Source organism: Larus michahellis, chromosome 5, assembly GCF_964199755.1.
Source record: "Larus michahellis chromosome 5, bLarMic1.1, whole genome shotgun sequence".
In the NCBI taxonomy this organism is placed as follows: Eukaryota; Metazoa; Chordata; class Aves; order Charadriiformes; family Laridae; genus Larus; species Larus michahellis.
The window spans coordinates 85,761,926-85,774,756 of record NC_133900.1 but is presented as its reverse complement, the minus strand read 5'-3'; the positions used below and the strand labels follow the sequence as shown (position 1 = coordinate 85,774,756).

General features: G+C 42.4%; 1 long non-coding RNA gene across 1 annotated transcript; it reads left to right on the top strand.

Moving 5' to 3' along the window:
• The first annotated feature begins 671 nt into the window (after window positions 1-671).
• LOC141744129 (uncharacterized) lies at window positions 672-3,936 on the top strand. Its single transcript, XR_012587341.1, has 3 exons — window positions 672-766; window positions 1,940-2,151; window positions 3,100-3,936. It is a non-coding gene; the product is annotated as an uncharacterized LOC141744129 (long non-coding RNA).
• The last annotated feature ends 8,895 nt before the right edge of the window (window positions 3,937-12,831 follow it).

Below are 12,831 nucleotides of genomic sequence, written 5' to 3'. Positions count from 1 at the left end.
CGCTTTTGGTGATCTTCAGTCTTTTTTGATCCCCTAAACATTTTCCACCCGTTGCACAGACAGACCTGGCTAAGAACTTTAATGCCGTTGTCAAATAGGTGGTTTTTCTCAATTTACTCATCTCTTACAAATTACTCAAGGCACAGTCACTCCTCCGTCAACTTTTGTGGAGAGGCTTTTCCCTCTCAGGCCATCTTCATGTTAGCAAGAAGCAGGATCAAACGGGACCAAAGTGTTTAACGCAAATGCTGCCTGTGCCAGTTTACTTCAGGCTGACTCTGACCTCGGAGGTGAGGAGAGCCCTGAAAAATTGGGAACCCCTCCTCTGAGGAAGCACAGGCACTTCCCTTCATCCATTGTAATGGATCGTGCCACCTTCAAACCCTCTGCCTTCATTGTAAGGGTAAAAAAAAAGCTTAAAACATTAGCCGTTCAATGTTTGTTCAGCGGTGGGAGGAGAAAGCACCCCATTCCTGTGTCCTCCCATTCAGCTGAGGGTTAAGAACCCTACAATTTCTCCTGAACCCCAGGTCAAGAAGGGAACAGAAAACACTGCCTTCTGCCCTGATGAGGCAGAGATTGGGGGTGGAGGTGTTAATTGAAGGCAGGCAGAGCGGGAATTAGGGCAAGCCCTTGAGAGGGCTCATAGGGCTGTGCTCTGGGGTGGGAAAGGGATTTCTCACCTCTGCCTCATCCCAGCTCTCACTGTCTGCTCTCGCTTTCTGGACACCTGACTGGAGTCTCTGAGGTCCCTTGCGCTGAAGTGGTAAGTGCTCACCACTGCTCCGGGAGCCGATGGGAGTGTGTCTTTGATAGGACAAGCTCCAGTGAATGTTGCTTTTCCTACCTTGAAATGGGGAAAACTTCAGCTAGGTCACTCGCATATGCAGCAGCTCCCTATACGTTTTTCTTAAAATCAAATTCCTGATACCAGTTTAGACAGCCAGCCACGATACCTTAAAGGAACTGTATTTTGATTTTTTTTTTTCCCTGCTTGCTCAACTGCTCTTTACAGGCTGAATTTTCCAGCCAGGCTGTGTGTTCTTCTCCCCAGTAATCGGGGACTGAATAATAACCCAACCTCTTCTTGCTGCTGTTGCTTTGCTCAGAAAGCCCGTGATGCAGGGGAAGATGGGAATATTAAGATTATGAACTACAGCTGCCTGAGGTAGTACGGTAGTATTTCATTACTGAAGTATTGTAATTGTGAGCCAAAATATTTCAGATTTTGTTTACTTTTGAAGTGGAAATTTTCCACTGTTTAATTTCCCTAAATAGCCTTAATGCTGTGCAGTCTGAAAATGGTCCTAGATATCTTACACTGGACGTCCAAAATTAATGAAGCTGTTTTTCTAAGTCTCTCCATGTTACTGGTCTTAACAATAGACAAAATAATAGAATGTCACCATTAAGAAGAGTTGCGAAATTAAATTAATGTTAAAGCATGTGATACTAGAGTATAAACTCTGTGAAAAACTGTTGTAAAAGTAGGAATGCATGCAAATAGGATTGCTGGGGGATCATAATTCTGGAGTTAAACAGGATTTTGGTTGGAATCGATGTAGGTATTTAATTTACTAAAACTCTTTTTGTTCATATGACAGACATAAGGATTTTGTGAAGCTGCTCTAAGAGCATTGCAAATTGAATGCAACTACTATTTCTGAAAACATTGTACAGCATCTTCAAGCAAGAGCTCTTTTTTATTTTAGTAATAACGAACGAAGTTTTCAACATGCTGCTTCTACTGGAATAGAGTTGCTCTTCACATATACAATAGTGCAATATTTGTTAACGATACGTGGGACCTCTAGCAAGCTTACACCTGAGTTTACCTGTTTCCAAGGCAGTGATGGGGAGGAAGAAGTATTCTTACTATGATCTTTGGCTTTTTTGAGTGCCGGCAGGTCAGTGATATTCACACACTGCTCTACTTTAGGCTCCTCATCCCTCCGTGCTGATGCACGACCGCGTTGTGCTCCCATTGAGTGATGGGCAATGCCATACCTGCCCATGGGCAAACGACCCACCCGAGATACCCCGGTGGCTCAGGAACTTTGAAGCTTGATGACGACCTAATTCTCAGCCTTGGAAATGTCACTGTGTGTAACACTGGCACAAGCTTGTCTGTCCCCGTGGCGTGTTAATGAGGTACATTGCCTTGTCTTGAGCACATCTGTAAGGGCCCATTACTGTACGCATTCACGGTTCTTGCTCCTCCTCAATTGGAGGAGACACTAGGGCTTAGGAGGCTCATGCACGGATTTTATAGGATGTCAGAACAAAATGATTTTTTATTGTGGAAGGGTCAAACAAGTCGTGCTTTTTGTTGTGTCACACTAAACAATATAAGAAGCACGTTAAAAAAGCTCAGGGCTCTCACTAGAAGGCAAAGGCTATGAGAAATGATTTAAAGCTACATTATCCTGTTTCTAATTCCTTTTCTTTCTTCCTGCGGAAATGTAATTGCGAGAGGCTGGGAGAAGGGATTGGAGCATTGGCTTCTATGTCAGCCTTGAAGAGAGCCATAAAGTCTCTTTTATGGGTTTCTCTCTAGCCTAGTTCTACTTTTCCAAATTAGAGGAGACAATATGACAATCTTAGCTAGCTCTGATCTTAATTTGCAAACTCAGCAGCAATATCAGTGCCCAACTTTAGTGGATATGAGGAAATATTTTTGAATTTAAACAATTTTCCGTTGACCTGCAGTAAAGGCCCTTTTTACAATTGTCTGCACGTTGCTTTACAGACCTCCTCCCCCCCCCCCCCAGATTTAATAGGTTTTGATAATAAATATTCTGGATGTCTAAAGTCTGTCTCAGTTAAGATGTCTGTTAGATCCTAGATATAGAAGTCAAATATGCAGCTGGAAGATTCAGACAATAAATTAATTGCGCTGAAATCTTTCTGAATCGAGCACGGCAAAATTAGATATGAGAACTATATAATTCTCTGAGGCAGTTGGAAGATTTATTTATTTATTTTTTAATACTAATCTGCTGAGGACTGGTTCGGATTGTTTTATGTATCTTGAATACTTTTTAACTAATGTCACAGCCTTACAGTACCCTGTATCCCCCATTCTTTCACATTCCCTAGCATCACCGAGTGGAGTATTCAAAGCTCCAGCGTTCTGCTGGTGGTGGTGGTGGTGGACCCTGGTCATGACCTGGAAGGACCACCCACTCCTGTAAGAGACTGGGTACGTCTGTCTCTCCGCTGGTGTGATTTTAGACCTCCTTTGAAGAAAAAGTCTGTGTGTCCGTCAGTCTGCTTCAGTCTGGGCTGAGCTACCGCTGTGATGCCAGGTTTGGGCTGCGGGACCCGTTTATAGCTGGGTGCGCAAGGCAGGGAGAAGAAAAACTTTTATTGGCACTTTTTCTTTTCCTCTAGAAGAAAACCCTGATGTTTTGCTACTTATATTTGAAAAAAAAAAAAGTCCCGTAAAAAATAAAAGCATTAATATTAGCCAAAAGGAATCTTTAGTTAATGAGAAGTGATTGATCACTTTGAAGGGGAGGGGGGAAAAAGTAATATCCTATGACATATAAATCTAAATGTATTGGTTAAAGATCTAAATCATTTTATCTCCACAAAAGAAGCACTTGTAATTAGAAACCAAAAATGCAGTAAGCCAATGAAGAGAAAATAAATTTATTGAAGTGACTTTGCAAATCGCAGTTAATTGAGCCACAAACAAAGCAGCAAATAAAGGAAATAATGTGGTAATTGGAACCCTCATCCCTTATTGGCATACGTTATGGGTTGCTATCTTTTAGCAGTATTAAATCATTGCATGTGAATGTTGCCAAAAAAACTCTTCATTTCCTTTTAGTGACTTCTTACTGCCCTCAGTTGAAGTTTAATAGAAAAGGAAGGACATGATGTAGTTTTAATGACAGGAAACCCATGGCTTCCAAATGAATAAATTCCATCACTGGCTGCCACAAAGTGTGCTAATTATTTCCTTTGATAAATTAAAAGCCGTAAAAGTCCAAAGTATATAGCATGTGGTTTACAGTTATAGTCTGCCTGTCTGCATTATTGAAAGTTCATATAAACCTCATTATTTTAATTTAATAAACATTATAATTATTTTTTACACCAGTAGGCTGTATAGAAAGCATATGTCGAAGACAAACTTGTCTGACAGAAGGGTAAATAGCCCACAAACTGAATAAGCAACTTGATGTGTCGTGTTGGGATCACTCAGGTTCTTTTAATGATACTTTCGAATGAGCAGCTGCTTTTTTCCTTATCTTTATAAACAAGAGGCCAGTGACTGCCTCTGTCCTGTAAATGAGTATTTCATTCAGCAAAGTGTGCTTTGACGGACGAGATGGTCCCTTGTGTTTTAGAACAGATTGTGGGGAAACTTGGGAAAAATTTAGGGAAATGTAGAGAGGAAAATGGAGATTTTTATTATAAACATTTCAAGGCAAAAAAAATAATAATCCTATTCTGTTTGCAGGAATGAGGCAGATATCCAACAGTGATGTAAATAACTAGAGTTGGTTTCTTGGTTGGCTTTTTTCGTTTGTTTTTTTTTCTTTTTTTTTTTTTCCTCTGTGTATTATTTTGTTTTTTGTTTGTTTGATGGTGTGTGTGGGGCTTTTGGTTTGTTTGTTTTCTTTTTTTTTTATCCAAAAAAGACCAAACCCAACGAAGGCTGGACTATTTTTAATGGCAATTCTACTCATGACATTCAGGCCGGCTCAACAGCTCATGGGATTAGATCCTAACCTTAATACAACAACAAAAAAAATAGCCTGAAGAAAGAGAAGCAAAACCAGCTTTTATAGGTTATGGAGGTTCATCTTGAATTATTATTCTAAAAGGTTACTTTCAGGTGAGCCAGGCAATCCAGTAAAAGAAATCCGTTACAGTCCCAAAATCTTTTGCTGTGTCCTGACCTAATGCACCTGACTCCAACTGCAAACTGACTCAACTGCGCTTTTAAAATAATAATAATAAAAAAAAAAACTTAGCAAAATAAAAATAAAGAATTTAGCTGGGCTGCATGGCTAATTTTGCTAAGTGTATTCATTCAGTAATGAGACCGGGAGTTTCTGGAGACGTGAGACAGCAGCGGCGTGCCAGAGCAGGGGGCACAGCGTCACATCCAGACCTCTGGAACCAGCAGGATGAGGAGCAGAACCAGGTCTGGCAGGACCGGGAAAAGGCAAAAGGCAGGCAAAACATTTTGCCCTCTTTAATTTATAATGCGTGTTATAGAAAGCAATCACAGACACTGACTACAATTCCAGGAATTGGAGCATGTCGTGGGCCGCTGGCCTGGCCTGCTTGTGCTGGAGAGCAGCTTTCCTGAAAATATATAGGGAATATTGAAACCCCTTGCTATGTATGCCTATGACCAATTAATTTAGTAGCTCAGTGTAAAACTGAGGATGCATTTCCCTTGTTCTTAGAACTATATGCCTAGAATTCAGGAAGCAAATTCAGGCTTGCATGTGGAACAGGGCTGAAGTCAGTGGGATTGTATCTAGTCGCAATGATGCTGACTTGGTGCTGCAAAGACTTCTTGTATCAGTCGGAATTCATCAGCTTTAGAGTCACCGAAACTGCACCATGTTATGGGGAAATGTGCTATTCTCTGGAAGAAGAAGAAGAAAAAAAAAAAAAAGTGCCTGACTTCATGAGAAAATGCCCGAGTCAGCTTCTGAGAGACATTATTCTGCCTTTTGGTGAACCGCAATGGAAACATGCTTCATTTTTTGTTTGGTGGCTTTTCTGTCATTTCATTGTTACACGGTGACAGGAAAAATGATTTTGAGGGAAATAGATAGGACGAGAAGTTTTCTGAAATTTTTTAGCTGAAAGGGAGGTTGAAAGAGAACCGGGGGAGGTGTTTTAATATTCCTGCAGAAGTAATTGGTGTTGCAAGGAAACGTGGGAGGCTGAATTCTTCCACATTGCAACACACCGCGGCCTCGGGAGTACTGAAATAGGCTGTACGTTCTAGCTGAAGTACACTTAATTGCAAAGACTTAAATAAAGTCCATTAAAAAAAGCCAAATCTATAGTAACGCTTGCAAGAATATCACCTTGAAGAAGGGCACACCCCCTTTTCTCTCAGATGTCACCACCCCTCTTTAATAGAGAATAAAGGGCTGTAAGTAGGACTGTAAGGTCAAATCAATGACAAAATAAAAACATAGTGAACTGCAACAAGACTCTAGTGTACAAATGACTGTTGGCCAACAATCAAGAGGCCCGTCACAGACTTGTTCTGTTTGTTGTTTGAGATTTGGGACAGTCGTAGTAATATTTCTTATTTTTGGTAATAAAGACGTATTAGTGCCTGCTTGGTAAATGCAAGCACGCTTTGACCGTGGAAAGGAATTCTGTTCCTTTGCTCTTCCTTTTCCTTTTTTCATCCTTTTTTAATTAACAGGAGGAAGATAAGTTTACTGCTTCTTTAGAGGTTATTTGCTTCATTGATTTTTCCTTCTGTAGTCATAACAAATCCGCCTGTAACCTGAAAATGACTTGTGTAACAGCTAACTATGCTTATTTGTGTCGTGTTTTACTTGGAAGAATAATTATCTTTTTTATTAACACTGTTGTGAAACTAGCTGTAGAGCCTAAAATATGTTGTAAGTGAGTTTTCCATAAAATGCTAGCAGGGCTTGAACACCTGATTAATTACACCAGCACGGAGCAGGAACATTTTGCTTTTGAGAGTTTTTCATTACATTACCTCTTTGCTGTTTCTTCTCATAGTCGTTCTTCAGATAATGATGTGTGTTTTGTGTCTTAAATTGTGTAGGCATTGATTTTTCCACTTTGATAAGACATTATTCTATTTAGAGAGCTATGTGAACAGCATTTACACCATGAGCAGTAAAACTGTTGTCTGTAAGTTGCGCGGTAATATAAGACAAATCAAGGCTTCTGTGCAGTCTCGTAACTCAAAGGCGACTGACGGACAGGATATTTCAGGGGCAGATAGAAGGGGGAAGACAGGGTTGCTGTGAAAATCCATTTGTTGGAGGCTGGAGAAGGCACTGAGGGAGCTGGATGTTCTGTCACTTGCTGGATTTCCCTCCAAAGCACGTGGGAGTCGCCTCTCGGAAAAGCTCCTTTGGTTGACTCTGAGAAGCAGGAGGAGGAGGGGCTGCGGTTTCTCTCCATACCTGCGGGAGGTCAATGTAAGTGACACTGATGAAATTCTCTCCCGGCTTTTTCTGGGCTGTTTACAGCTCGTGTGATCCAACCCCACATCCCGCATGAACGAGGACATGACACAAGATCGCTCGGATGTTCTGGGGCAGCATAAATGCACATTCAAACGTTTTCTTTTGTTTAGGCGCTAGAAGAGTTCTTGATTTAAAGGCTATAAATCAAACGCACTTCCATCCTCTAAACGTGTCACTAGTGCTCTCTGGAGAGCGGATCGGGGCTTCGTGGTTTCAGGTTAGGAGGAAACAGCAATTTTTTTGGGGGGGGCAGTGTGACTGCTTCTGCCTACTCCGGGAGCACAGAACAGGGAGATGGTGAGACTCTGGTGCGTTTTGTGACACCTTCAAATTACAGTGTATGTTTACCCTGTCATTAACTCATCCTGTGTATCTTATTTGCTGGTCATCTGTACTTTTAGGGAAAGAGAAGTTAATTTTTAACGGGGATCATGGTATTCCTGCTTCACGCCAACAGTGGTCCACTTGACCTATGGACATCTTCTAGCAGGTTGAGGGAGGTGATTCTACCTCTATACTGAGCTCTGGTGAGACCCCACCTGGAGTACTGTGGCCAGCTTTGGAGTCCTCAGCACAGGGAGGACACGGAGCTGTTGGAGCAGGGCCAGAGGAGGTCTCGGAGATGCTGGGGGGGCTGGAGCCCCTCTGCTGTGAGGACAGGCTGAGAGAGCTGGGGGGGTTCAGCCTGGAGAAGAGAAGGCTCCGCGGAGACCTTCCAGCCCCTTCCAGTCCCTCAAGGGGCTCCAGGAAAGCTGGGGAGGGACTCTGGAGCAGGGAGGGGAGCCGTGGGACGAGGGGGAAGGGTTTTACACTGACAGAGGGGAGACTGAGATGAGATGTGAGGCAGAAATTCTTGGCTGTGAGGGCGGTGAGCCCCTGGCCCAGGGTGCCCAGAGAAGCTGTGGCTGCCCCATCCCTGGAGGGGTTCAAGGCCAGGTTGGACGGGGCTTGGAGCAACCTGGGCTGGTGGGAGGTGTCCGTGCCCAGGGCAGGGGGTGGCACTGGGGGGGCTTTAAGGTTCCCTTCCCACCCAAACCATTCTATGTTTCTGAGTAATCTGAATTTTGCTTCTCTACATCCCGCACCATACCAGTAGTGAGGCTGTGGTGGAACAGGAGCATCCTCACACTCTGTTTAAGTGAAGCGAGACTTACAGTGTGCACGTGTGTCCAGCCAAGCCCCGACATGCAGCAGTGTTCCGGGAGAGTCCCTCCGAGCTGGTGCATGTGACCCAGTCCTAGGAAACTTCCTATGTGCAGCTCGGAAAGATTAGCCAGATTACGCGGTGGGATTCTTTACCGCTCGTTTTCCCTGAGAATTTACTTAGTGGTCGACTTAGAGAAGAAAATCTAATCCACCATCTGACTAGGGTCTGTGCAAAATGGCTGAGGCTCAGGAAGAGAGGCTTATTTTTAAGTTGGTCTTCGAGCGTTATTACTGGTTGGCAGACTAGGATGTCTAGTTAGCACGCTATTTTCTCGTTTCCGGATGCCACGGCCAACGCAGGCCGGTGCAAAGCTGTAGATGTAATTACCGCTAGAAAAATGTTAGGTGGCTGCGTTTGTTGAAACATGGGGTTTCTTATTATCATAAATGCTTTATCTGCTTTTATCTGCTTTCTGTCCCCATCGAGTGAGTGAGCTACACTAATATTATGCTATGATATACGACATTTCCGTTGCCGTGAGGTGGCAAAGCAAGAGGGTTAAATAGCAAATGGTTTGCTTGAAGCTCTAATTTGAAATCCCATCAGGGTCACTTGTTTACTAGCACTAATAGTTAACTAGTGCACAGCCTTTAAATTACCGCTTATTACAGCGCTGCTGTTCACACCACTGTGCTTAAGGACCTGTCAGCGTTTCCAGTGGAAAACTCCGCTTTCAAAGGCTTATGACTTTGTCATGAATATTTGCTCTGAAACTTGCCAAACGGCATCTCAGGCCAGAAACAGATTATTTCCTTTATTGGGGGCCGCTTGACTTGAGTGGGGAATAAATCAGCTTTCAAATTATTTTGAACGTGAGAAGAGCTGACTGAAATGTTTCCCCACCGCCCTACTCTACTGTGTCTAAAATAATGTAAATAAGGCAGGTTCTGGGACTCTGGGCTAGCAAAGGGGCAATACGGTGAGAAAAATGAACTTAAAGGTATGTTGATTTGTTGTAGCTTCGCAGTGAGTTCCGTCAGGGTAACAATACACATTGGCAAATTTCTCTTGCTTTCGCAGAATATCGTTGAGGCTTTGGCCGTTAAAACTTGGATTTTCTTCGGTGCTATGAGACTTCAATTCACTCTTTTATATTGACCTTTTTATTCCCATCTATTGGATCTAACCACACTCGAACGGAGGTGTCTTGGGTTTGGTTTTTAGCTGTTCATAGATATTTTGGTGGCCTCAGATGTGTAACACGGGGGGTCCGGCCAGCTGCGAAGGAGGCGGAAGCTGCTTCAGGATCTCGGCTCCAGCACTCAGAATCCTCAAACCGGAGCAGCGTCATTTTTGGGGAATTTCCTCTTTGGGGAATTTCCTGTATTTTCAGAAAATAGATACTTTATGCTTTTCTTTACTCCTGATCAGTATTCAAGAAATATTTTTTTTTTTTTTTTTCCAGAAACACAACTCGGAGCTTGTAATAGTGAATTGCTTTATGAACTTTCATCTTTTCTGTTGACATGGTGGAGGACTTTTCTTCCCTTCTTCATTTTCTTACTTTTCCTTGAACAAAATATGTACCTAGACTCCAATGTTTTAAACTCTGCTAAATTTTGTTGACTTTTTTTCAGTTTGAGTTACCTGAATACTTCATGAATCAAATTGGTGTCTTTCTTGATGCCAGGTGTTACACTGCACTAACGCTGGCCGGATGACAGCTTCAGACTTTCAAGTCTTTAGTTTTTGTATTTTACTTTCTTTTTGTTTTTTTTTTTTTTTTTTAAAGTACTGCTTTGATAAAACTGGTATTTTTCGAAACTCACACGCTGTGCTCAAGCACATATACAAAGATTACTGTTTTGGAGACTTCAATGCACATTTTTGAGAAATCTGTAAATCTGCGTGTTGGGAAATAGCAAAGCACGGCCGCAGTCCCGCGGGCTCAGCTCCAGCTCCAAGGCTCAGGACGCGTTTTCTGCTGGCCAGCCTTCAGATTTCGAGGTGCGATGTTTCCACAGCTCTATTGTTCACAGCTACTTCGTGTCCTCTTCAGCACGTTTATGTCTCTCGCTGTCTGTTTGGAGGTGTTAGCCAGGGAAAAAGATGCATATGCTAATAGATTATTTTATATTTTTTGGAGAAAAAAAATAATAGGAGCATAAATTTCCTCCGAGTGTGTTTTACCTATAAAAAGAGAGCACTTAAGGCAAATAAATATAATTTTATCTCTGTATTTTGGAAAGGATTTAAAGCAGTAACTTTGAATAAACATGCATGCGACAGCATCAAATAATAACCCGGAAAGCTGCGTGAAACCACAGTATGAAACAAGGCTGAGGGGAAAGTAAATACGACAGCTTTAAAATTAGTTTTGAGATGTGATGGGAATTGGTATATAAGCTGGGGAAAGGCAAGGTCAGATTCAAATCAGGGGAGTAAGAAAAGGCTGGTCTAGCAGGCCCACAGCCCCGAACGTGTTGGGGTTTTTTGATATTAGGGTCACTGCAGGAGCAGGAAGAGAAGTGAGCAGAATTCAAGACCTATTTATTATTTTTCATGCAATAAGGTGTGCAAAAAATAGAAAGTAAGTGGGAAATGCACTATTGTTCTTCCAGGCTATCCGTACAATATTTAAACTGAAGAGGGATACTCCATGCTTGCAGAAACGGTAGCTTTCCTCTGCTAAGCTCACTGTGGATCAATTCTACAGTGATTAAAGCTGAAAAGCTGAATAAAAAAGAATTGCAGTGATGTTGCAACGGAAGCTGAAAAGGAGAGGGTGCAAGACCAGTCTAAGGGAAAAAAAGGCGCTCTGAAGCATCGGGGCTAGCGCTGGAGAACTCCATTGTTCATCCATAGAAGGAGCTAGGATTACAGGAATATTATTTTAACCCCTTGGCTTCGCCGCGAACATCTGTGCAGAATTCGCCCACTGAACACATCAGGCACACTCACGTCTCCACTGATCTCCGCGCAACGCTAGCAGCGTTGATTCATTGTTGTGGTGATTATGCTCGATGCAGAAAAAAATTAACCTTGAAAAACAGTAAATTTACTTTCCTTCCAAATCTTTGTACCACATGCAGATGTTAATTATTTCCTATGCTATTTCTGTCGTTTAGGTGAAGGATCCATGTGTGCCTTCCATGACCCCAACTAGGTTGTTAGCCGCAGCAGAGAAACAGGACTTCAGAGGGAGTTGCTAACCTTCCCTGCATAGCCTGTCAGCCAGGGAATGATACAGAGCACCTTCAAAAGGTCCCCCCAGTAATGAGCACTAAGGAGGGTTATAATGGGCCCATCATTAGCTCCAGCTAATATTTTGACCTCATGCCCACATATACTACAGGTGTCATGCAGGGCCACCATAGGATTAATCTGCAGGATGTTTTGTGGCTGTACGATGACAACGCATTTCTTCAGCGTGTTTCCCGGCTTGTAAGCCTTTATATGTATTTTCTATAAGGCAAGTAAATTATGACCTCTTGCATATAGTTTTTATTATTTTCCTCGAGATCTGTCGCCCACAGTGACCAACGCATCGGGCACATAGCCGTGAAAAATAAATGGCAAGGCTTTAAAAGCTTACCCTCTAACAAGGATGTAACATGATGTTAATACAGCTGCTAGGAAAGCTCATCCTACCTCTTATTGTGTTCTTTCCTTCAACTGATTTTTTTTTTCTTTTTTCCCGCCAAATCCTGGTACTATTTACAATCTTGAAAAGGATGAAGAGTTGTGCCCTCCACTTCTGCACCCGTTTTTATGGGTCTCCTGCAAACTCATTCCCTGCTTTCCAGGGAGATTTTACTTTCACGATAAATAATTTCTTTTGGTCTTTCCCTTCGTGGCCTGTTTTCCGCTTTATCAAACTTACTTACTTCAAGATGTTGGACTTTCTTGCCTTCTTACTTGATGGTTAAAGATCCTAATCACCGTGGTGGTTGAGGATTCACCTTCTCAGAAGTGACCGCTTCCCTTGCTTGTGTGTTGGTGGTTTCTTTGCATCCCTCCCTAAAGAATGGCAGTCACTTTGTCGTTGAACTGAGCAAATATTAATACTACTCGTATTTCTCACCCAGACTTAGGGACAAATTCATCCGCCTCCATTTGTCTGCTCTCCTCCCCGCGTGGTGTAGACAGTTATATTTCATTAACCTGTGCAGTCAAACGGCTGTGTGTATTTCATGCGACTGTCATCTGGCAGTCACATTGTAGAATGCGTTAATTATAAGAAGACAATTCGTACAGTTTTTGCCCTGTAATAGCAAAAAGACATCAGAAGTTTATGATCCACTTACTTAGTAACAGGACATTTAATGTAAGAAGGAGGCAATATTGGACTAATAAGTGCCTACTTTTAAATTCTTTGCTCACGCAGACAGCACACCCCAGTAGGATTTTGGATTCTTGTATCACTGATATTAAAAACACGCGTGCCCAAAATGCTGGGTGTTA